Genomic DNA, 25,623 nt, shown 5'->3' with positions numbered 1-25,623 from the left:
TACAATCCCAGGCTGGTATTTTCCGAGGCACCTGAGGGAGTTTGGCACTTAACTTCCCTAGACCCCTTCAAAATCCCAACCGTAAAGAGACAAAACAGGGGACAAGAGTGGACACCAAAAAGGTAAGATGACTTGTGCAAAATTGGATGGCATGTCAGTGTCAGGGAAAGAACCTGATTTCTCACATTTGGGGGCTGTCCCCTGTGAAGGCTATGGAAGGTGGAGAGGACAACACGAATAAATCTCAGCAGATATGTTTTAGGACTTGGCAGGGGGAGACAACGTTACTCTGCTAGGATTCTTTTAGCCACATTCCAAGGCACAGAAGACTTAGAATCTCTTTCTAAGGGGAACGAAGGAAGTAAGGGCAGAGACAGAAAGGGAGATCCCCCACTCCCTCCCCCCCCCCAAAACACACACAGGAAAACATCAAGATCAGGAAATGTTTTAGGGATGTACCTTTTAGTATTTAACTATGAAGGGAAACCCCAGGCAAGGGGTAAGAATCAGACATTATTCCAGTGGCCGTACATATACCTCATTGAATGCAGGATGTGGAGTCTGACCATTCACAGAATGGGGCACATCCTCAGTTGGTGTAAATTGTCATTGACTTCAATGGAGCTATGACAATTTACGTCAGCTGAGGATCTAGAGCAGAAAGAAATCAAGACATTTGAAACATTAAAGAGAAAATGTGGACATTTAACTCCCCAGTCCTCTCTCTAAGATGCACATGTGGATTGCATAACAGAGAGGTATGTGCCTGGATACCGCTGCCCTCCACTATTATCAAATGTGACCATGGCAATAAGAAGATTTATATGCTGGTAGAGACCTACCAAGGGAATGACCATACTACTAGATCTGACCAGGAATTTTCCCCTCTGAATGGGTCTGGCAAAAGATGCTCTTTTCGCAAAGAAAAGAAATTTTCCCATGGGAGAATTTTAATTCACTCCCCCTCCCACCCTCCAATAAAATGATTTCCCTCCCCCCCCCCCCGCCCCAACAGAAAAATCTGAGCAACAATTCTCTGGCTGCTCCCCTGGAAAGCTCCTCAATTTTGCTTTCTCCCTACAGGGAGAAAGTGAAATTGTCAAGAGTCTTCCAAGTGAGCATCCAGCAAGCTAAAAAGATTCCATGTTGGTTCTCCCCAAAATTGAATTGAATCCAGGAAATCCCTTCATGTGAAAAATTTTCACATTTGACTTTTTGTCCCAATTTGGGATGATAAAAAGTTTCAAAAGGATTTTTCCACAGAAAGGGATTTCTATTTTCTGGCCAGCTCCATGTATCATATGATGCAAGATGAATATATGTTCTTGTACATACACACTACATGGCTGCTTCTCTGTGCTTTTATTCTAGAACAGGGGGGTTGAGCTGCCCTCACAATATTTTAAAGGAGTATTTTTCACAAACTCAGAACACACCTGAGCCCTTGGATGGTTCCTCTGATCACTCTTGCGGTTACGGGACTTTTTCCACAAGAGTGAAACTTGGAAATAAGTGTTATACTGCAGAACGACCCCTCCTCAAAACAAGGAGAGCTGGGGCAGCGTTCCATAGGTAGGACCGGCTCTAGGCACCAGCAAAACAAGCAGGTGCTGAGGGCGGCGAATTTATAGGGGTGATATTCCGGCTTCGGCCATGCCGCTCCTAGAAATGTGCCCCCGCCTCCCCAGCTCGCCTCCGCCTGCTCCCCTGAGCATGCTGCTGCCGCTCTGCTTCTCCCCCCCCAGCTGTTTCGGGGGAGGTGGCGGTGGTGGAGCAGAGGTGAGCTGGGTTGGGGAGCGGTTCCTCTACTCCCCCCCCCGTTACTTCCTGCGCTCCCCCCCTCCCTCGCTGGCGGGGCCGGGGATTTGGGGAAGGGGTTGGGAAGGGGTGGAGTTGGGGGTGGGCACAAAAAAAAGCGGGGGCGGCCAAAATTTTTTTTTGCTTGGGGCGTCAAAAATCCTAGAGCAAGCCCTGGCCATAGGAGACATGAGGCCTGGGAGTTTGTTGTCCCTACACTGACTTGTGTGTATGGCTCCGCATTGTGTAGATCCCAAAGATGTATCAATTTAAGGAGCTAAAACCCACAGGTAAGCCTCACTCTCCTCTGCCTCCTGGATGGAAGACATGTGTCAAGGCCAGATCATGGGTAGCCAGACCTAATGGTCAGAGCTGCAGTCCTCAGTCAGGAGTCAGCTGGGTTGGGATACTGGGAGGTCAGAAGCAAGAGAAACTGGAGATCAGAACCACAAGTCAGAGGCAACAGACAAACCAAGGATCAGGAGCCAAGTGAGGCCGGTGGAGCTGGAGTCAGAAGGCACACAGTCCAGAGCAGAGTGGATCCCAGTTGTTCAGACAGCTCCCTGTTGCTGGCTTAAGTAGGGCCAAAGGGCCAATCAACTGCTCTGGGACTCTGCCAATGGGATGTCAGGGGCAGAGCCTCAAACTGGGGCTGGTCCTGGGTCAGCTATTGTCAGCAGGCTGCCAGCCAGGTGGAGGGTTGCAGCATGGCTGCTCTTGTAATCCCTGTGGACTCAGGTTCAAAGGTCTGGAATGTGGAAGGAAAACCCACTGGTTACATTTGCGTCTCATCTGCACTGACGGGGTTCCCATGTTTCCAGAGTGTTAAGTCCTCCATGTGTGACTAAACTGTTTGTGGGGAGATTTAAATTATTGTAGCTGCCAAGATCCCCTTTAGTGCAACATAGGGACCAGTTTTAAAAATTTCTTCTTGTGGGATTAATGGGGGGAGAGCGGTGTAAAGAGGAGGAGCAGAGGAGAAAAGAAAGAGAGAGATAAGCCTTGACTGGATTGTGTTAATTTGCAGAAATATTAGCTATAACAAGCCAATTAAAGTTCAATGTAATTTCCCCATAATAAAAAGATAAAGTTTATTTCTATCAAGGTCAACCCTGGTGGAAAAAAGAATCAAGATTCCAGTTGTATCTTGTTTGACTTCCCTTTAATCAAGGGGAGCCACTGATCCATGCAGAAAGGGAAACGATATATGGCAGGATTTCCCTTGACATTTACGGAAAGAAAAGAGGAAATTCAGCCTTGGGATTCAATACTTCTTGTGGATCTCAGCTTATTTATTCCATGAGCACAGAAATACAAGGTAAGGAAATACAAGTTACAGGGCACCTCTTAGTGATAACCTAATGGGCACACACCACAGGGCACATCACCACAAGGAATGGGCTTCTGCCCTTCACAAATGCAACACACAACAGATGATCACACTGTAATGCACCTCAGTGCTGTTCCCACCCAATCCCACACATACTGCAACTCTGTATTTGCGAACATTGCCAATGCTGCAATTAAGTTTTGGCATTGTACTGTGAGGGAAGGTAATATTCTGGGCATCGTACATTGCCTGATTGGTTATTGCAATCACCACAAACTTCAGGATTAGGTCCCTTGTCATTTCAAGTTCTGTTTGTAGCACCAGGAGCGCAGTATTGTACACAGGGGAAGGGACAAAGGGATCCAGCTACATGATTTTAATTACACAAAACATGAATGATATTTGGAGTAAGCCAAGTGGCCTAGAGAGAAGGGAGCTCACTAATGACACCTGTTGGTGAACAGGGGGAAGAGCAGGTGGTAGAGGCTCCCTGAGAGAGGGAACTCTTTGCCAGCATCTGTTGGGGAGCCAGGAGAAATGACTGAATGGGCCAGGCTGCATTTGCATTTTGGTTCTGACACAGTTTGGGGGCATGTTAGTCAAAATGCAGCTAATTTTTAAGTTTGGGGGGTAATACCTGACTGGGATAACAGCATTTTAACAAAAGTACATGAGAATTGCACCAAGCATACCTGGGGTGAGGGGTCAAAACCGAAATCTAGCATAGCTGGGCAGCAGAGCCTGGACAAAGGTAGACAGCAGGGGACTTATCTCTGGTGGGAGTATATTGCTGGTGGCAAGGACTCTGTCCAGGGTCCGATACACCACTATCCCTCTCTGAAGGCATTATGAAAAGGAAGCTTTCGTTAAGAGGTGGCTGGTGGTGCAGGGGCAGCTGCGAAGTCTGAGGCAGCTTTTGCTGAAGCCACAGAGGACAGCAGCATAGCTGAAGAACTCCAGTGAGGGCCCCCCCACCTCCCATCACTACCAAAGCATTAAGTGGTGGATCCCCCAGAGCAGGCCAGGGAGCTCTTCCCTTACAGGCTAGAGAGGGACCTGCCTGACTGCTGCCAGTCCAGACAACAAACAGAAAGTGAGGGTACAGTGGAGAAGGAAAGTGGCTATTTCAGAAGCACACTACTTGATTAGATGCTCTTCCATGAGTGGAGGACTGAGTTTAAGACTATTGCCAAGACACCCTGGCATTGGGAGTCTTAATATACAGTTGATTATTGGCTTCCCCAAGTTTATTCTGTGTCCCCTTCTTCCCCCTCCTCCCCAGATAATTTTCTTTGTTTCATGCACTGACTCACGGCTTATGAGGGGGGAGGTATCAGCTACCCCAGATTTCCAAGAGAATATTTATTTAGTTTTCCCAAATTTCTGGGTGGGGACTAGAGACAAAGTTATCCAAAGGAACCCCTAGATAGTTTGAAGCTGGCCCTTTTGGTTGAGACTCCACCACCTGGAAAGGAGGGTGGGGGGAGATTGTTGCTATCAGAAATGTTCACATTATTCGGTGTGGCTAGAGGAGACAGGCAAACCTGCCCCCCTCTTCTCAACTCAGTATAGAACAAATCTCTTTCTCCTCCCTCCCCGAATACTAGGCGTGAGAGCAGACCACAGAGTTCAGGCAGCTGTCCAATTCAGTTGTAAGCAACAGGCAAGACCAGGAGAACCAAGCTGCAATGCAGTATAAATACCACCCATTCCCCTGACAAAAATCTCAAATCTGATATTCTGCTCAAAGTCAGCCTACACCCCCTCCTCTGCAGTGAAATGCTCTATCCTCTCTAACTCCCCTCCCCCCCTTGAAAATACAGTCTAGTGAAATATTCTCCTTTTTTCTTTGAGAGTTCCTTCTTCCCAGCTCCAGCAACTTCCTGGATTCAAAAGGATCCCCAGAGAAACGATCGGGAGAAGTATTTTAAATGGGGATAAACAATTAATATTCTGTGCAGATGCCTACGCTGTTGTCTATCTATATGGGGCTCCACGGCCTTGTTTTTCCATAAAATTAGGTTTTGTTCTCATCCTTGTATAAAAATGCAATTTTTAAAACAATATTAGTGACTCTGCTCTTTGTAGTTTGCTTTTCAGATGCAAAGCGTGATTTGCCGATGCTCCACAAGGCTCTATGGACTCTGGTTTCTCCACAGTAGTTGAGATGTAGAAGGTGCTCATTAAAACAAAACCCCACCTCTTTGGCAGTCTCCAATTGTCAGGTTTTGTTGCTCAGAAGTCTCAGGGAAATAAATTACCGTTTCTTCACACAAAGCATGAACTGGCAACACTAATTCTTTTGTCTTTTTGCTAGTACTCTAGATAGTGTTTTATGTTCCATTCTTTTGATGTTATTTTTCTACTTTCCAAGGCTTTTAATTTTAATGAGGATTTTTCTATCAGCCTGCTCCTCTCCTTTTGCTACCTCAAACTTTGAGCTGCCTCTCTCATTGCTGGTTTCCTATGTCACACTGTCTTCTATAATGGACTGCAGACCACAGGCCTCTCTTTATACACACCTGAATCCTACCAGCAAGGGGTGGGGTGGGGTAGAAAGAGAAAAGAGTACAACAAACAAAACAAAAACAAAAGCCACCACACACTGACACAGGATGTGTGCTAATTTCAAATCCAAAATCTTCAGCTCTCCTTGGTAGGAGTCATGCAGGATTCTTTGTTCTGTTGCTCAATGAACACTGAATAAGATTTCATTTTTGCCTAATTCAGTGTGCATCTTCAACATCTTAAGCAGCCTCTTAAGTCAAATAAATACCACATGACTGAATCCAAACTGTGCTATGGAATTAGATTTCATACATCTGCATTTGAAGATCCATGTCACCGTTGCTGCTCTGGGCACAGTCTCTGGACTAAGTTATCGTCCGACAAACTCAGATTCTTTTTCCGGCCATGAACATTTAAGGCTAAAATTAGAACCAAGATGTCTTGTGGCTCCAGGAGTGTGCTACTTGCAAGCATGCAGTGACCACACTGAAAATGCAGAGTTACAGGATAAAGAATCACTACAAACTAAATGGCGTAATAGTGGTAATGATTACTCAGTAACACAAGTGAGCAACAACACATCACGTCGGTGCTCTGGGTGTCGCACTGTCTCCACATCCAGAACTGGATCCGTTTCAAGGGCATGGTGCAGATCTTGAAAGGACTCTTTTAAAGGCCAGGAGTAGGGATCTGGGGATGGGGAGCAAAAGACCTAGCCACAGAGTTCAGACAAGACCTAGACCTACAGCCCCTTAATTCTGTGATCTTGCATAGTGCTGGCTGATCATGTCTTCCATGAGATCACTGAGGGTTTGAGGAAACAATCTCAGCACTGAGCCATTGGTCCATGCAGGTGTTATTTCAAAGTAAGTGTATTGCAACAGGGCTCCCACGTTGATATTGGCTGGATCCTGGAGCATATTAGGCCCCTTTTTGGCAGGGAACTCTTCAGCATATGTACTGAGCAAACATGTTCCTCTCATGCTAGTTTATTTTTTCCCTTCCTTGTGGATTTTGAATTGACCTTTACTTGAAAGCAAACAACCTGAGTCTGGTTCTGCTCTCAGTTATACCAGGGCGACCCAACCAACCTGGTTGCAGCTGCCCCTGCATCACAGGCAGCAGAATTTTGCACCTAGAATTTCAGCTCTCAGGCATGACAATTGACGAAGAGTCCTCATTACAGGTGAGTGCAAGCCACAGAGTTCAGACAAGACCTAGACCCAAACTCCCACAAATTCCAAATTTTCAGACTTCACGCAGGGCCATCTCCGGTCCTCGCCACTAAGCCTTCCCGTCAGTCACTTAACTACCTTTGAAGACTCTAGTTAGTTGCTCTGATTCCTTTAAGGTATTTTAAAAACAAAAACAAAAAAAGCCACCCTCTACTAGTAGAATACTGCAATCAGTACCTGTGGCAAACACAGCCCAGCATGCCCCCTCCTATTGCAGCACCTCTTACCTCAGTTTCTCCCACCTTCTTTGGGCACACTCCAGCCACACCACTTTACAGCATCTAAGCCCTTCTGGGGGCTTCACGTCCTTTACTGAAGTCCAATGAAAATACACACACACAAAAACCCAAACCTTCAGCCTGGCTAGGCTAAGCTGGCTGCCTCTTCCTCACAAGTGCACCTCATTTACTACAGTTTGTCCCCACGCTTGTCTCAGGCTCCTGTCCTTCAACAACCACATTGTCCAGAGACTGACACACTTCCTCCCCTCGCTCAGGGACTCAGACAGGTTACAGCTCCTCAAGGCCCCTGTCTCCAGTCAGGTTGCCAGCTCACCCCTGGAGTAGCCTGTCTGCTCTGCTTCCTCCTTCTCAGCCTTCTTTCAGGCTACTTACCAGACCCTCTCCCAGGTCTTGCTTCCCCTGATGTGGCTCACCCAGCTCTGATGGAAAGGCAGCTAGCCCCTGCTCTCCCCACAGCTGGGCTTTATTTCCAATCAGTCCAGGCCCACCTCCAGGTGGAAGCAGGCAGGTTAATTGATCTCTTAAGCCCATAATAACCCTTTCATACCATGTTCACATCACAGTACTACAGAAATGATAATGCTGCCTACCTGGAAGCTCCGCCTATGTGGGTATTAGCACCAGACTTTCCATAAGCTACCTCTTCAGTCTTCCAGTCAGGAAGAGGTTCATACGAAGTTTCAGGCTGGTTTCTAAAGCTCTCTCTGCAGTGCCTTCACCAGGCCCCTTTTTATATTTGATGGCTGCTCAGCTCGGCTGGAAACAGAGGCTCAAGTAGCTCCTGTGAAATACCATGTGCCTAACAGCTCATGCAGAATCCTTAGACTTGCTTCTTCTAGCACTTCCCAGAACATCCCTATCCATTTGCCTGTTTCTGTGACACGCCCTCCTCCTCCACCCCTCAGGGCAGGTCTGCCATTCACAGAATAGTCTATTTCTCTCCACCAACTTCCAGCCTCAGAGGTCCAGACAGCACATAAGGTCATCTGAGATCCAAAGTTCCTTTTAAGTGAGGATGAGCGAAACAGCCATTCAGTGCCAACTGGCATTGCTTTCGGGGGGAGGTTCATACTAGTAAGAGATTAATAAGAACTGCAACCTTACGGGGGCGGGGGGGGAACCTTTTAATATCCATCTCCTCCACCCCTGCTTCTACTCTCACCACACATGCCCACCCCCATCCCACCCACCCCTACCTTCCTAACAATTTCCACTGCCTGCTGTGAGAATCTCCTTCACTCGCTCAAGGCTAGGATGTGTTTAGGTTGAATGCCCATTTTGAGACCTGTTTGCTCAGCATTTTCTGAAAAATTAGATCCCCTGGGCACCCAAAATCATGTTAGAAAACCTCAGCTCAAGACTCCATCTCTCAGTCCAGATGGATTCTTTCCAATTCCCCAGCGCTCAGGATTCACGAATACAATTCACTGATGCTTCAGGCCCAGTTCTTCCACCACAGGAGAAGAGTTACACCCCCCACACAATCAGCCTCACCACATTCACTTGGATTTTTAACTCTTGAGCAATGCTGGCTCTGATCATACACTCAATATTTGTCTTGCATTAATCACGCTGCCATTAAAAGGCTGTTGCTTGTCCATGACTAGAGCTGCGGTTTGTGACATCCAGAAGAGGTTCTTTGCCTTAGTTACACTGTAAATGTATTTTAAAAAAATGGATTGAATGAGACAATGTAGTCATGACTGTGTTCCTATAAAGGAACAAGTGCTGTTAACATTTCTAATTTACCTCAGGCATAAAATTTAACAGCAACGGTCAAATTTAAACCATTTCTCTGGAACACTAAAAACAGCCCTTGACAGCTCTTTAGGATCTCCCATTCCTTAACCTACCATATGTGACATCAGTGTGAAAAACAGCTCATGCCTCTCAACGGCCCACTTCTTTCAGAACATGGCTACTTACTTGTATGAAAGCTCCAGGAAGCATGAAACCCCATGTACAAGTCGGGATTCACATTTATTTTTGTTTTTTTTTTTTATATTAAATTGGTGTTCCTTAGGGCAGTACAAAAACCTCTATAGAATAGATAAGATTTCAGTGGGTGTTTTGAGTGTGCCAGGACAGGACTGTAGGACTGGGCCATCTAAATTTATTCCTGGGATCTCTCTGTTAGGTGACACTAGGATGGTAGCAGAGGCTATGAGTCAGTATGGGCTCAATCCTGCCACGTGCTGAGCATGCCAGCCCCAGGCATGGAATTGGTCATGTGCTTAATATTAAGCACATGCTTAAGTACTTTGTGGATCAGAATCAGCATGCTCAGCATCTGGCAGAATCAAGCCCTACTGGAGTAGCACACCCATGAGAATTAGAGGCTGCTGAATGCAGACGAACACATTGGAAGTTACCTCTATATTCATTACAGCTAAGTCCCATCTCTTCTCTACCTTGAGGAACGCAACAAGCCATGAGTGACTCCACTTCAGCATTGTGCATCTTTACCTAAGGATGACGTACAGAAAAAATTGCAGTGCAAGTGTCTCGGTACTTCCTGCTCCTATCAACAATTTCAAATGCAAATTGAGTGGCAAGATTAATAATTATTCACACAGGAAGACTCAGGGGATTAGCAATCATTTTAGGAACGTGTCAGTTCTTCGTGACTAGTGTGAATCCTTGCAAATGAATAGCACTGTAGATTGCTGACCTAATGTTTGTTGCTGCCCTCCCGAGCGCTCTTGATACCTTTTAGTGTTTCTTCCTCACATTGGGAGAGGGGAAGCCTTTCTGAAGAAAAGAGGAACAATAAGACATTTTACTCTATCAACTTGGGTCGAGGCCGGGACTGTGAATTTTCAGAGACTTGAACAAAAGCTAAGGCAGCATAATTACTTAAGTAGCTCTTCGGAAATTATCAAGGCGAAGGTAGCTCATGCATCCTGAAGGTCGGCCTCCTAGTGCTGGGTTCAGAGTCCATTCACGTCATTGGTCTTTCCGTTGACTCAAATGGGCTTTGGATCATTCCCTTGGTTCTGAGAAGAGTGGATAGACACACTGGTCACATGCTAATGACTCCTTTGCAGAATGAAGCTGATCTTCAGACCAAAGGGATATTGTGCATGATACTTTATGATAGAAGAGGAATAGGGGAAGGGAAGAAGCAAAATAAGGGAGCAGGAAGTAGTTAGGCAGAGAGATTCCTTTACCCAAGTGCCCCAAAGTCTCTGTTATGAAACAAGTGCATTCCTAGTTGAGAGAGGTTTGAGGGAACGCTGTCCATCCTGCAGGCCCTAACTCAAGCAAATAACTCCTTTGGCTTTAGGAGGACTCCTCATAGGAACAACAGCTATTCATGTGAGCCAGGGCTTGCTGGATTGTGCGTTGATGATTTTAAGATCCCAGGTAATAAGAACAGCCTTCCAACTGCAAAAAGAGTAGATGTGGTTTTGGTCCTACTAAAGCATAAACAATAAAAACCTACAGGATGAGCAAAACTGTTGGATTATACTAAACAGGGAAAGCCCTGAGGGTGTTGATGTGACAATGTTGTGACCTGATGGCTCTCTATTACAGTCTGCATTTACAGCAATGATTGAAAATCATGAACAAAAATAAAAAGATTAACATTCCAAATACTTAAGGACTCCAGTGTTCGTGGCATGAAAATACTAATGTTAATGTGTCTTCCCATTATAGATTCTTGCCTGAGACTTTCCTAAAATATTCTAGCAATAGCCCTGAGCAGTTCTTCTGAACGTGTCAGCAAAACTAATAAAAGAAACCAACCCACCTTGTATTGCAACTAGACACAGTGCTGAGAGCTCATCATACAGACCGGGCTCCATTCACTTCAGTAAGAAATTGAAATGTGATCAAAGTTTGTCATTTTGGCATTTAGGTCTCTTAATTCAACTCCTCGCTCCCCAGTTCTGCTCTTCTCCACTTGTTCCCAGACCCTGTAGCACTTGAAGCTGCAGAAAAGCAGCTAATTGGGGTGGTAGTGGGGAACACATTAATCACTTCCAATGGCTGTGACATTGATTAGACTCCACAGAGCTCCACAAAGAACTACTGTTCTGTCATGTATTCATTTGATTTTCCAGCAATCTGAACTTTGCATGTCCAAGCTATACCCCTTTTCCCCAGCTGTCACAAGTTATAGAGACTTGCTCGTCCTCTGTCACCGCTTTTAAATTTGAACCCAACCGTTTTATAGACATTGAAACTGAAAATATGACTGTGGGAGGAACATTACGGTTGCAGGCCAAGCACTCCTGGTTTACGAGATCAACAAAACGCACCCATTAACTTACAGCCTTGTGTTCAGAGTGGAAGCTATTAATATTCTACATACATTTACTGCTGCAAAATGTGGCTTAATCAATACAGTACCTCAGGCAACGTGAACTACTGTAGGCAACGTAAAAGGAGGATTATCAGACCCAGAGATTTTAAAGACCACTGATGGGATATAACTGCTTGGCAGGCCAAAGGTATTTAGAAACTAGCCACAGCATACTGAGGGTGAGACTGAGAGCTAGTCTACATTATACCAGCTACTCTCCTAATTATATCAGTTAGGGGATGTGACTTCTTACCAGTCTAGTTATATGGTATAAGCAGGGGTCGGCAACCTTGCAGAAGTGGTGTGCTGAGTCTTCATTTATTCACTTTCATTTAAGATTTCACGTGCCAGTAATACCTTTTAACGTTTTTTAGAAGGTCTCTCTCTATGTCTATATATTATATAACTAAACTATTACCGTACGTAAACAAGGTTTTCAAAATGTTGAAGAAGCTTCATTTAAAATTAAATTAAAATGCTGATCTTACGCCGCCGGCCCACTCAGCCTGTTGCCAGCCTGGGGTTCTGTTCACCTAGGCCGGCAGCGGGCTGAGCGGGGCCGGGCCCCGAGACGGGCAGCGGGCTGAGCGGGGCCGGGCCCCGAGACGGGCAGCGGGCTGAGCGGGGCCGGGCCCCGAGACGGGCAGCGGGCTGAGCGCCTCAGCCTGCTGCCACTAAGCCCGCTGCCGGTCTGGGGTTCCGTCCACCGGCTCCTCCCAGCCAGGGTCCACATAGAGCTCAGCCCGCTGCCGGTCTGCAGTCCCAGCCCTGTCCACGTAGAGTAGGTACCTACCTTCTCCCTGGTTCTAGCCCATTCTCTTCCTCTCTCTCTGCACTGAGCTGAGGGTGGGAGTGCACTGAGCACAGGGCTGGGGGTGAAGGAGCAGGCTGGGGGTTGGGGTGTAATGTCTGGCCAGGAGCTAGAATGAGGCTCAGAGAATGAGCCCAGAGTTGGGGCAGGAGGTTTGGGTGTGGAGTGCTTACCTGGGCAGCTTCCATTTGGTGCGAGGGGTGTAGGTGGGAATGTTGGGGTGTGCGTGTGTGCAGGAGCTCCCGTTTGGTGCTCAGGGTGGGAGTGGGGATGTTAGGGGTGCAAGAGTCAGGGCATCAGGTATGGGGGGCTGGGTATGTGTGGGGGGTGCAGGAGTCAGGACAGGGGGCTGGGGGTGCGTGAGGAGGGTGCAGGAGTCAGGGCAGGGGGCTGGGGGTGCGTGAGGAGTGCCAGAGTCAGGGCTGGGGTTGTGGGGGGGAGTCAGGGCATGGGGCTGGGGTGTGTGGAAGTGCAGGGGTGAGGGCAGAGGGCTGGGGGTGTGGGCTTGGGTTGTGGGGGTGCTCCCAGCCCCCTGCCGTGAGCGGCTCATGGTAGGGGGCTGGAGGGGATATGCCCTGATTGCACCCCCTTCCTCAAGGTCCGTGGAGCAGAGAGCACGAGTGAGCTGCGGCTCCGCTTTTCCCTCTCCCCCTCCATAGCAAGGGCCATCAGCTGATCGGCCGCAAGGAGAGAGAGAAGGAGGGGCAGGAATCCAGCACACTGGGGGAAGAGGTGGGGGGAGGGGGAAGCTTGCCTACCCTGCAAGGAGAGAGCGGGGGGCAGAAAAGAGCGGGCCAGGCCGGTAGCAGCGTGCCATTAAAAATTGGCTCGCGTGCCGTGTTTGGCACACGTGCCATAGGTTGCCGACCCCTGGTATAAGCCCTAGTGTGGAGGTAGTTTCACTGTATAAAGTCACCTGATACTGGTATATCTTATTTCAGTTCCCAAACCAGAATAGAATATACAAGTATAATTGTAGTCACATGGCGGCGGGGCAGGTGAAGAGAGAGAGAGAGAGAGTGTGTAGGTGAAACAGCAAGAGTGTTTAGTGTAGACAAGCTCTTGGAGAATCATCCTAGGAAAGCAGACTTTGCAAGCCCCAAGAGCCACCTATGGGCCATATTCTACACCCATACTAGCCCATCTCCCCATACAGAAGCAGAGGAGTTCTGCTCAAGATGACTGGCTGTGTGACTTCGTGGGGGGCGGGGAGGAGGAAGAAGAGGTATCCAGATAAGAATTCTTAGAAGTTAGTGTTATCATGGCCTGGCACTTTTGAAAACCCACAGCTTTTGGCCTAAATTGGTCCCCTTGCAGCCAGTGACCCGTTGAAGCCATAGACTTCAATGGGAGCAGAGGTAGGTCCATGCCAATCACTTCTGAAAATCCTACCCGTGGCCCAAAGTTCTCTCTGCTAGAATTTCAGAAACCAAAGGGAGCAGAATTTTCACATTAAAGAGACATATCCAGGGACAAGTCCCTGGTCTGGAGCAGAATCTTCCACATCCAAGGCCAATATCTTACTTCCCAGCCGAGAGAGGGACAGGGTGTCTCCAAAATCGTTCCCAATGAAAACTCTGTCAAAATCGATAGGTCTCCATGAAACATTTCAGGTTTAACGAGACAATATATTCCAATGAAAAAAATTGTCAAAAAGGTTCTGACCAGCCTACAGGCCCTCCCCTACACGTCCCTCGGAGGAACGTGCCCTTCCAGTCTCCTTCACAGCCCCCAAACTGCCCTCTCTCTTGTAGGGAGGAATAGCAGGAAATACCATCAGGAAACCGCTACAGAGTTTCCCCTATCTCCCTCTCATTGACTTTGCCACAGAAAAATATAACCTGGCCTTTGGTCTTGATGCAAACAAGGCCTCCAGAGACTTCAGTGGGCATTTCACCTGAGGCAATTAACGCTTAGGAAAACACTGAAGGTGAAGCCCTGACACTGCTGGGGTCAATGAAAAGATTTCCATCAATTTCAATGGGGACAGGATTTCTCTGTCAGTTCTTAAAGAAAGTGACAGTCTGTTTTTTTAAATGGACCAGCCTGAAAAGCAAGTGCCATCAGACTGCTTCCTTATATCACCATACAGACAATTCAAATCCTTACTTTCCCTCGCAGCTCTAAAAAGACTTCCTGATAAACAGCTTAATGTAAAGTCGCATTGTCTGAAGAGGGCTTAGAAACAATGCTGGGTATGGTTGCTCTTAAAGACTTTTAGCAGTTCACGATTTAGCATTCCTTGATATTTTCAAATTCAGCCTCAGTTTGAACTGAGATTACTCAGAGCTCAAATGTACTAGACTGTGAGTAAATCCCATACATTATAGATGCTTTATTTGTACTACGCTCAGTAATGCCCAGCTCAGAAGTAATTATGTGCTGTTCACATGGAGTTTTGTACTCAGGATGGGTTTAGCTAAGTCTTCCCTGAACAGAATGTATTGTTCACGAACCACCTTTTCTATGTCCACATGTGAAGCGCAGAGGCAAATAGACATGGAGGAGAAGAGGGGGTTTAGCAACAATTATGCTCCATTTGGGCAAGATGTACCTAAGCTCTTCTCAATGGCACAGGCAAAAGGATGTTCCTACAGGGCTTTCCCTCGGATCTATTCTTGGACTGATCCCACTTCCTGTAGGGAATCGGGCATTTTAGGCTGGAATTTTTCCTGGAGCTGCACTCAAGCACTTGCGTGAGCGTCAGGAAAGAAGAGGATTCACACAGTAGCTCACGGAAATCAGACTAAGGGTGTGTCTACACTGTGAGGAGTGATTGTAGCACAGATAGCCCAGGTATGCCTAACTTTCATCTAGGCAACACACGGAACAGCAGCAGCATAGACATGGCAGCTCAGGCTTCAGCCCAGGCTAGCAACCACAGTACATACCCCTAGGGTCCCAGCACACTTCTACTCTGGTTGCAAGCATATGCTGAAGCCTGTGCCGCCAAGTCTACGCGACTATTACCACCCATGCTCGCTAGATTAAAGCAAAGGTTGGTGTAGCTACTGTTAGAATATAGATAGTCAGGCCTGTCTGTAAAGGCCTATAATTAAAAATTTAGGTGTATTCTTATCACTTAGCTAGTTACAGGGGTATAAAAACAGAGTCAAAATCACAGTCTGCCTGTGTATGGGCCTTCTCTCACTGTGACACCTCTGAGGCCTTGTGCTTTAGCTAAGCAAAAACAGAAGCGGCAGGGGCAGCCATAAGCTGGGAAGCGAAGGGTCACATCCTCACATTCCAAACCAGTCACACTGAAATCAGGTAAGCTTAGGCTGTTAAGAAGGCAATCCAGTCTAACACCTCCAGATAAAGAAACAGATCTTAAGATGTTTAAAGAAAACTTAGTTGGATAGCTTTCTGTCTGGCAAGAACTCACTTATCAGTAGTTGTGGTTGTGAAACCCTCATTTCTTTCTTGTTTTGTCCTTATGGTCCCCACTTCTCTATTGTTAATCTGTATGGTCTCTGTCTGCTGTATAATTAATTTTTCTGGGATACGTTAATTAGGATAGTGGGAAATAACTGGTTAGAGAATTATGTTAAAATATGTTAGGATTGGTTAGTTAAATTTCAGTAAAATGATTGGATAAAGTATAGCTGAGAATATGACTATATAAACTGGAGTCAAACAGGAAGTTGGAAAATTGGAATCATGCTTGCTGGAAATTAACCCCAATAAACATCGCACTGTCTGCGCTTATGGTCTTTTGCTGCTTGCTGTCTGCGTGATAGGTTTCAGAGTAGCAGCCGTGTTAGTCTGTATTCGCAAAAAGAAAAGGAGGACTTGTGGCACCTTAGAGACTAACCAATTTATTAGAGCATAAGCTTTCGTGAGCTACAGCTCACTTCCTCAGATGCATATCGTGGAAACTGCAGCAGGCTTTATATATACACAGAGAATATGAAACAATACCTATTCCCACCCCACTGTCCTGCTGAACCTGGGAAGTGGGAGGGTGAAGGGAAGGCCCTCGAACACCTTCAGTCACACCTTTGCTTGCAGCATGGACATTCTTAAAGAGCCACGTCCTGGCATTAAACCACTGGCCATGCTAAAGCAGCGTAAGTGACTTGGCTAGAATTCTTTCCCCGGCAACCTGGGCTGCAGAAGCCCCACTATCCTGACCCTCTCTGGCTCCTGTGCCAATGCAGCCCCACCCTCACCCACTCCTTCCTGCTCCTTTACGGGTGCCCAACGCCTGCGCTCTACATTACGATTACGACTGCCCCTCATATACGAGGGAGGTTCCTTGTGCCGCTTCCCCCACCTGCCCTCTCAGGCATTGGCACCTTCAAACCAGAATTTCTAAGCCCAGATGAGATGGAACCTTGTTCATCGCCTGCCAAGACCCTTGTTCTTAGCTACAGTGCAGCAGCACAGAGTCAAGCCCATCTTGTTCCGCTGCACACAATAAGATAGAAACGCTGCTGCTGGAAGCTTGCACTGGAATATACCTTAGAGACTAACCAATTTATCTGAGCATAAGCTTTCGTGAGCTACAGCTCACTTCATCGGATGCATACTGTGGAAAGTACAGAAGATCTTTTTATACACACAAACCATGAAAAAATGGGTGTTTACCACTACAAAAGGTTTTCTTTCCCCCCACACCTCACTCTCCTGCTGGTAATAGCTTATCTAAAGTGATCACTCTCCTTAAGCTATTAAGGTAAGCTATTACCAGCAGGAGAGTGAGGTGTGGGGGGAAAGAAAACCTTTTGTAGTGGTAAACACCCATTTTTTCATGGTTTGTGTGTATAAAAAGATCTTCTGTACTTTCCACAGTATGCATCCGATGAAGTGAGCTGTAGCTCACGAAAGCTTATGCTCAGATAAATTGGTTAGTCTCTAAGGTGCCACAAGTACTCCTTTTCTTTTTGCGAATACCGACTAACACGGCTGTTACTCTGAAACCTGGAATATACCTGGAGATTTCTAGTGTGTGCACGCACAGCACCACATCCAACCCCCCAGAGCAAAGCGTTGTGCTGAAAAGCCAGCTCCAGAGGAGCCAATAGTTTTGCATTGATGGAATACTTAAAAGAAAACGAAGGAGCACTTTCACTCCAGAGCTAATGAGAAGGCACTATTTGTTGGAGGAGTTCCTCATGAAGGTTATATATACAGGCCAGATTTCTTCCTCCCACTAAATGCCAATTGCGAACAGTTTGGTGAAGTCAAGATCCTCCGAAGTTATCAAATAATGTGTGAAAATCCAAATGGTTCCACCAAACATTCACACTGAGGAGTCACCAATAAAGGGCAACTGCACAAACTTGTGCAATAGAAATTTCCAGAGATCAGTCTTTGTGCACCTACCAACGCCCATCTCGGATTACAGCCCATCCGCCCAGCATCAGAGTGGAGTCAGAAGGAGTGGGACCTAATCAATCCCATTTTTCGATGTGGGGTTGGGTGGGAGCAGCAATGAGTCTTGGGAACGAGAAATATAACAGCCATTTTCAAATGACAGCGGAGAAAGAATGCTCAAAGCTGAGAGACTACAGGTGAGTTCCTAGATTCCTTTGATTTACTGTACCCAGAGAGATTTTCGGGCCCAACCCTGCACTACTGTTTGGCATCACGCATCCCTGGGCCCATCACAAGGTCAGCATTTTGCACAAATGCAAATAACTCCGCAAGATTCAAGGCAAAGAAGAATGAGGCTGCTCACTCTCAGCTGTGCTCACTTACAGCCCACACCTTCACAGCACTGCACCTATTAAAGTTCTGTGCCCACCCACATCTAAAGGCCCCTCCCCCCAGACTAAGGGGAGGAGCCACCAGACCCTGCCTCGCAGCCAGCTGAGGCCTGGCTGGGGGAGGGAAATCGATCTAAGTTACACAACTTCAGCTACGCAAGTTACGCAACTTCAGTGAATAACGTAGCTGAAGTCGACGTACTTAGATCTACTTACCCCGGTGTCTTCACTGCAGTAGGTCGACTGCGGATGCTCCCGCATCGACTCCACCTGTACTTCTCGCTCCAGTTGAATACCGGAGTCGACAGGAGAGCGCTCGGCAGTCGATTTATCGCGTCTTCACAAGACACGATAAATCAACCCCTGCTGGATCAATCGCTCTGGAGGTAAGTAGATGGTGAATGGGGCAGGGGACCAGGGAGGCTCACGGGACAGAGGCCAAATGGTAAGGTCCCAAGACCTGACCTGAGGAGTGGGGGGGGAGCGCCCTTCTGCAGGATTCATTCAAGAAAAATGCAAGAGGTGGGTGGTAGGGCTGCCCTCACCTCCTGGAGCCCGTGATGGGGGACATGAGGGATACAGAGCCCCATGTGCCAGCCGAGTGCCACAGGGTCCCCCCTGTCCACCCCAGTTGTAATCCAGGAGGTCTCCAAGCCTGGTGGCACCAGCCTTTGGTGCACTGATGGGGACTCCGCCGCCTGCATACCAAGATGGGGGTTGTACAGCAGAGGCTCTGCAGGAGGTTCTCGCCTTCAGTGGCTACCTAGTCGCCAAGACCAGCTTCCAGGCCCTGAGGAGGTCAAGGTGCTGCAGTTGCAGGAGCAAGCCCAGACACATCAGAATAACATCATCACACAAGAACAGTTATAGGTCTCAACATGCTACCTGCTCTTATTGCTTTTCCTTTCTGGAAATTGACCGGAAAAGCTAAAGGGCTTTCAATATACACACACACACACACACATTACCTTCCACTCAATATCCTTATTTAAAAGGATTTCTTTAGCTCCTGGCTTAGACCACCAATAACAGCTAGAAAGGATCTCACTTGGAGTGTAGGGCTGGTCTCTCCTTGCTCATTTGTACATGACAGTCTCACTTTCTCCTTAATGAGAGCTAGGTGCAAGCTGCAGACAGGGAGGGACTCAGAGAAGCAGAGAAATCAGCCTGGAGACTACAGCTCCTCCTGTGCACAGAGAAGCCAGTCTGAAAGGGGAGGGGATAGGAGATAAGTAAAACTCCCAAGGCGTTACTCCTACCCAGGGCTCCACTGATTTTCTACCCACTAGCATCCCACCCGGGACCTTCCAGTTCCGAAAAGGTAGAAAAATGCAGAAGAGAGACTATTTTTGTTCACTTACAAGTAACTTCTCACTGTCTCCTTAACCTCTCTCCAGCCAGACACTTGTTTTACGCAGGTTTAGCTCAGTCAGATTAGATAGCCCAAAATCTAGATAATATCAGAAGCCTCAGCACCCCCGAGCTTCCCCACAGCTAACTTTGGAGGAGAACTTGACTCCTTGCAAGCCAACATCTTCCCAACTTCACCCCCTGCCTCAGGTCTGGCATTAGCCAAGTTAGTCACACCAGTCAGCAGAAGCCTCCTCCCAGGCTTAGCTGCTCCTATAGTTCCTATCTCAGGTCTGCTTAGCCCACCCACTAGACCCTCTCAAGAGAGTGCCTCTCCCTACTTCCTTCATTTCCAGGTAGAGAAACGAGCCACCTGCTTTCAAGTTTAAGGTGTTTCAAGACGATACTGCTAGCCTATTACACCCACATTTTATCATTGCTTATAAATTAAAGTCCCTTTCAAAGTGCTTATAGTGACAGTGCTCCTGTGAACACACACATACAGGGCCTGATCCAAAGCCAATGAACTTCAATGGGAGCCTTTCCATGGGTTTCCAGGGCGCCTTTATTGTCCTTTCCTCGCTCCTTCCCTCTTAGAGCCTTGTCTTGCATTCCAGTGAGTTCAGATCGAGCGTTGGGTTTCCAAGGAACGCAGGCTCAGAGTCGAGAAGGAAAGCCACAGCATAACGCACCCAGTGCATGCCAATCGCTCCTACAAAGGAATTCTGTGCACCTTAATTTTTTAAGAAGCTAAGAGCAAACGGGACAATTTGATGCTGCAAAGCAGAACTGAAAGAATGAGTTCCCCTTAGAAAGCATTGGAAGTCAAGGTTTTCCTAGACATTGTAACATGAGGTATCAGTTCTGGCCCACTGAACACTTGTTAGGTTAGCCCACACAATACACAGAGGTTTTATGTTTTAGGATTTACCCATTGAAACACACTGATTTCTAGGCTTTCTATTGGCCAGGTATCCTACTTCACATCATCAAATGGGGTCCCTATTGGAAGCATCAATAGTGACGGGCCGCATGGGCCGCATGCACATAGGGCCCAATGCAAAGCCTATGGGATTCAATGGGAGTCTTTTCAATGACTTCAACAGGCTTTGGATTACGCCCCCGTGAAGAAGCACCGACAGGTGTTAGCCCACCTGATTAGTGATTTTGGGTGGCCCAATTTCCACATACACACTGGAGATACCTTAAAGGGGCCTGATTTCCAGAAGGTTGTGGGGTCAACATTTTGAAAGCCAGGCCCCTTTAAGGCATCTCCAATGTCACCCTCTCCCCCCAAAAATCACTGCTCACTTTTGAAAACCCTGGCTGAGTCTTCTTTGCCTGTTTATTTAGCACCATAACTGTGCTAAATAACTAGCCTCTCAGTAGCACCATAACTGTGCTAAATAACTAGCCTCTCAGTAGTTATTTAGGCTTCCCTCGGAGATATGAATGTTCTCAAGTGTTTCTTTTATTAAGGGGCCTGACCCTGAAAGGTTCCATGTACCTGCAGCTCCCATACCTACCGGGATTAGATCCTTTGCTGTTATAACTAACCGGGGGGGAGAGAGGGGAGGTTATTTTAAGCCACCCACCCTCTGGTCTTTAAACCACGATTTGAGGACTTCAATAGCTCAGACGTAGGTGAGAGGTTTTTCGCAGGAGTGGGCGGGTGAGATTCTGTGGCCTGCGTTGTGCAGGAGGTCGGACTAGATGATCACAATGGTCCCTTCTGACCTTAATGTCTATGAGTCTATGATCCATCTTGACTCCACGAGCCACTTGCAGAAAGAACGAACTGATCTGTGTGGTCACCAGCAGCTGCCTTTAGAGCGCAGCTCAAGCCCTGCAGCCCTTCTTGGAGGATTCAGAAGGAAGTGGGAGAACTGTAACTAACCCAGAATAGAAAGCGCAGGCGTTGAGCAGAGACTCTGGTTTTTTAATTGAAATAACGGCGCTCTAGAGGGATGGCCATGTGCTACGTGGGGCAGGGATCTATTTATAGGGGAGATGCCAGGAGATTCCCCACCCGCCTGAACCGCCTGTTTCCTCGAGCGTTCAATAACTTCCCAGCTGGTGAACGTTTTCCTTTCTGGGGTTTGCAGCAGCATTTGATTAACATATTGCCATGCACTATTTCCCTTGGGCAGCAGCTTCCAGGCTTGTGGTGCTGCTACCTAAATCACTAGGGATACAGTAATGGATCAGGGCCCTGAGCCAAAGCCCACTGAAGTCAATGCAAAAATTCATTGACTACAGTGGGCTTTGGATCAGGCCCCAGATGAACATCACTAGAGGAGATGGTAAAGATGCCTCCAATATACAATATATAAACAGGTACATATCCTCTGCCCCATACGTAATGCGCACATTTATAACATCGCACATGAAACATACATTCCATTTTCTTTGTGCTATTCTTACAAAGGAAAACCAGAGGGGGAAAAAAAGGAACAAGGGGAAAAGCCAGCATAACAGAGGTGCCTTTTTCCAGACACTTTCCCCCTCTCTTTCAGCCTCACAGACAGACTTTAGAACAAACTTTGCTGAGAGCCCATCTCCAGTCATGCCCCTAATCAATGGCATTATCTAAGGCAGAAATCAATGTTCTTCAATCCTCAGAGCCGCAGATTTATTGGCAGCATCAGTCACCAGTTTACTAAATTCACTATTCAACTCTCCCCACTTTTTTTGGGGGGGGGGGGCGGAGAAAAGATTAGTGTGGATCACAGGAGAGCAAATCACAAGTGTCCACAAGGGGGTTGTTTTTCGTGCTTTGGGTTTGACTTCCTGGTCCACATATGGGGCGGGGGGGGGGGGGAGAACTTTTCCTCTCTCTTTTTGGAAAGGTTTAGATCGGCATTAATAGCCTCGACAGCAGTGAGGGGAACAGTCCCTCCCTTAAGTGACAGAGGCAAACCAAAGCCATTATTGTGAGGAGGGAGAGGTCTTTTTTAAATTAAAAGGCTTCAAAAGCAATTTTGCAGCGGCGGGGGGGAAGGGGGAGATGTATTATCCCCTTAGAAACAAAACGACTCCCGCCACCTGCTCCCAAAGTTTGAAGGGACCGTTTCACTAATGCGGGGGGGTGGGGTGGGGGGGAACGATTCAAAAGAGGCTCTTCCCCCCCCCCCAAAAAAAATAATAACAACCCCATGCAATTGTGGAGAGGCCAGGACACCCCAGCATAAGTGCATGCAGCTTACCTACTTCTGCACAGCGCAGCAAGGAGTTGGCCAGGGAGCTCACAAGTTCAATTCCATGCCCGGGAGCTTTTGGTTCCCCTTCTAACAAGCCGAAATCGCTTCAGGCGCCCACCCCGGAGGAAACCGTGCCTACCACACACCCCCCCCCCTTCCCCCAGCTCGCTCGAGAAAGTCCTTGGCTTGGTGCTGGAGGGCAGCTTCCTGCACCAGCCAGGGCAAGGGCAGGACCTGATGAAGAACTTCCCCAGCCCCAGCAAATGCCTGGAGTTGCGGCTTCCCTTGATTTCACGCCAGGCAGCGGGGCTGCCTCCGAGGCTGCCGCTTACACGGTCCTGGCGCGGGCTGCGGCCGGGGCTCGGGTTAGCAGCACATCCAGCAGGCGCCTTGTCCCCTCGACAGCCGCAAACCCAGCGGGGCAGCTTCCCCTTCGGAGAGAGAGAGAGAGACGCAAAAGGGGTGGGCGGCTGGTTCCCTAGTTAAGCCAGTGCAGCCATCGCCCAGAGGCAGGACCCCGCAGTCAGGGCGGGGGGGGGGGGCGTTTACACTGGGAAGCCTCTTCACGGCCCTGCCCGGACTTGCTGCCAGAAACCCACTGAGCCGGAGAGCAGCTCTCCTGGGTGGCTCTGTTCCCATCGCACTCCTGGATCCTCCCCAAGAGCGACTCCAGCCCCACTCACCCCTACCCTGGCTGTGCCATCTCTCCAGCCGGCCGCCTGCCCACGGGAAGAGGCAGAAACCAAGTCACCCCGCGGTGCCTAGGCTGCCCCCTTGGATCTGGCAGTTCAGGTGAGGAGCGAGAGGCGTCCAGCCCAGCAATCCTGGGTTTAAACAGCTCTTCCCCAAGCAAAAGTGTCATTTCACTTACTTACCTTCCTGGGTTCGGGAAGTGCGAGGCGGCAGCGCCGTCTAGCGGCCAAGGGAGAGATCGCCCGCTTCTGGACCTGGAGTCAGGCTCAGCTGAGGTCGCCGCTTCCCCCACCCTCCCCATTGGGTGCCATGTAATCTTGCAAGCCTGCTCTTCACTCAGCGTTAAAGCCCTTGCGTGTTAAATAAACACCGGGGTGGCCGCAGCGTTTCCCTTTTTGCAGGAGGGGAGCAGCCTCTTTCACCCCTGCAATGGTTAGAAAACCAGGGCTTCCCTTCCAGTCAGGTCTGGCAGGGTCACTGGCTTTGGGTTGTTAATTTCAGGATAAGCCTCCCTAGGCATCAAACCCAGCACTGAGAGTAGCCAGGGGTATCCAGTCAGGCGCTTTTGCCTCCCTCGTCGCATGGAGCAGCTGCGGGTAACTCACTGGGGCAGACTGGAGCCTGATATGTGCCTGTGCAGAGCAGAGCTTGGAGGAATCAGAGGCAGGGGATGGTCACAGATGACCAGACGAAGGTAGAAGAGGACCAGGCGAAGAGTGGGTGTCTAGCATATGAGGAGCTGATGGGTGCACAGCTGATTAATGCATTGAACAGGAGCGCTCCTTTCCAAGGTCAGCTCCTGCGTTCATTCCAGTATCCCGAGGTGGTTTCATCATATCCTGCCTGGATCAGTCTTCTCCCCCCCCCCCATCATGAGTGTGTGACACATGCGAATGGGGAGCAAAAGCCTTCTTCACTGAAGTGTATGAAGGGGGTTGGCCACTAAACCCTGAGTTAGTACACCTGTGATTGTTGATGATAATGTTTTAATTACTGGATCTGTTTTAAGTAAACTAGAGGAAATGTGAACCTGCAAATTAGGTGTTTACTGAAAACAAGTGGTTCTGCAGGCCCATGTTTTTGATGGAGCATGGAGTCATGAAATAAACAGATGAAGACTTTTTCCATCACATTAATGCCCTTACTTCCTCCCCCCAAAGATTTTAAGCAGGATTTAAGGACTGAAGTGGGAATGGGGAAATTGCCATAATGGAGCTAAACTTTCAGAGACAAGGCAGGCGAAGTCATCTCTCTTATGGGACTAACTTTTGCTGGTAAGAGACAGACAAGCTTTGGAGCTTACACAGAGCTCTTCTTCAGGTCTGGGAAACGCACTGGAGAGTCACAGCTAAATACAAGGTGGTGAGGTGTTTGAATGGTCCCTTGAAAATGTGTTAGCTACCTATGCTAAACAATCTGTTCCAGCTTGTATTTAGCTGTGACACAAAGTATACTTGTCTCTTTCACCAACAGATGTTGGTCCAAGAGAAGATGTCACTTCACCCACCTTGTCTCTCTAATATCCTGGGACCGACGCTGCTACAACAATCCTGTGCTAAACTTTCAGTGTAAAATCTCAGCAATAATTCAGCTCGAAAGTCAGTGGGACATAAAATAGGTTAGAAGTTTCCCAGCAGGTAGGAAGGAAATATTCTGATCTCTCTGTGAAGCAAGCTTGATCTTTCCCACCCAGTCTCAGCCCCTGGGCTTCCTAGTGCTATAACTTCATAAAGGGCTTGCAACAAGGGTTTTGTTTGTTTGTTTGTTAAGTTCTAACAGCGCTTGAAACAAACACCAGGAGCTGAGGATGATGGTGTCATTGAGTGAATGCAGGTCAGGCTAGGTACCTTCCCCTAGCTGTCATCCTATGTGACCAGATGTAACATGGATTCGGAGACCTGGTTCAGAAAGTAACTGATGGAAGAACAGAGTTTAGACATAGGGAAGGATTAATAATAAGCTCCTCTCAATGAATAGATGATGAGGAAAGAAACCATTATTAAACCCTGTCGGGGAATCAATCAGCCGGCTGAAGAGCAAACATGCTGCTTCTGTGAGCAGCTACGTAACGCTGGAGCCTTTGGTGGCTAGGCCTGCTATCTCCCAGTTTGGGCCAGTCTGGCCTGCAGTGCAGTGCAGTGCAGTGCAGTGCAGGACATCATTGAAATCAATGGCTGAAATCCCATTGCATCCAATGGGAGCAGCATCCGTCCCGTGGCTTTTAAGGCACTAACTACAGAGGGTCCCCTACGTTGGAACAATCGGTCTCAGGGTCCTATGACTCCCAGGGACCGAGCCTGCAGCCCCTAACCAGGCAGAGCACCCTGTTATTTACTCGCACCAGGACTGCAGGATTGGGCCAGGCTCAATGGCGTGGGGCAGGAAGCCCACAGTGGAGGCAGTTGTTGGGGTACTTGGTACAGTGCATCGCTTCCCA

General features: G+C 48.0%; 1 protein-coding gene across 5 annotated transcripts in view; it reads right to left on the bottom strand.

The window, feature by feature from the left end:
• IL1RAPL2 (interleukin 1 receptor accessory protein like 2) overlaps positions 1 to 23,326 on the bottom strand; it is a 552,617-nt gene extending 529,291 nt beyond the window's left edge. For 2 of the 5 annotated variants that reach the window (XM_084639401.1, XM_084639405.1), the window contains exon 1: positions 23,177 to 23,326. The gene's annotated coding sequence lies outside the window, so the exon portion shown is untranslated. Of the gene's footprint in view, positions 1 to 22,499; positions 22,960 to 23,176 lie in introns of those variants that run through there. The other 3 variants (XM_084639402.1, XM_084639403.1, XM_084639404.1) reach the window with 3 other exon arrangements.
• Between the last annotated feature and the right edge of the window lie 2,297 nt (positions 23,327 to 25,623).

This window comes from Lepidochelys olivacea, assembly GCF_965140295.1.
Source record: "Lepidochelys olivacea isolate rLepOli2 genome assembly, chromosome: 9".
In the NCBI taxonomy this organism is placed as follows: Eukaryota; Metazoa; Chordata; order Testudines; family Cheloniidae; genus Lepidochelys; species Lepidochelys olivacea.
This window is presented reverse-complemented; position numbering and strand designations above follow the sequence as displayed.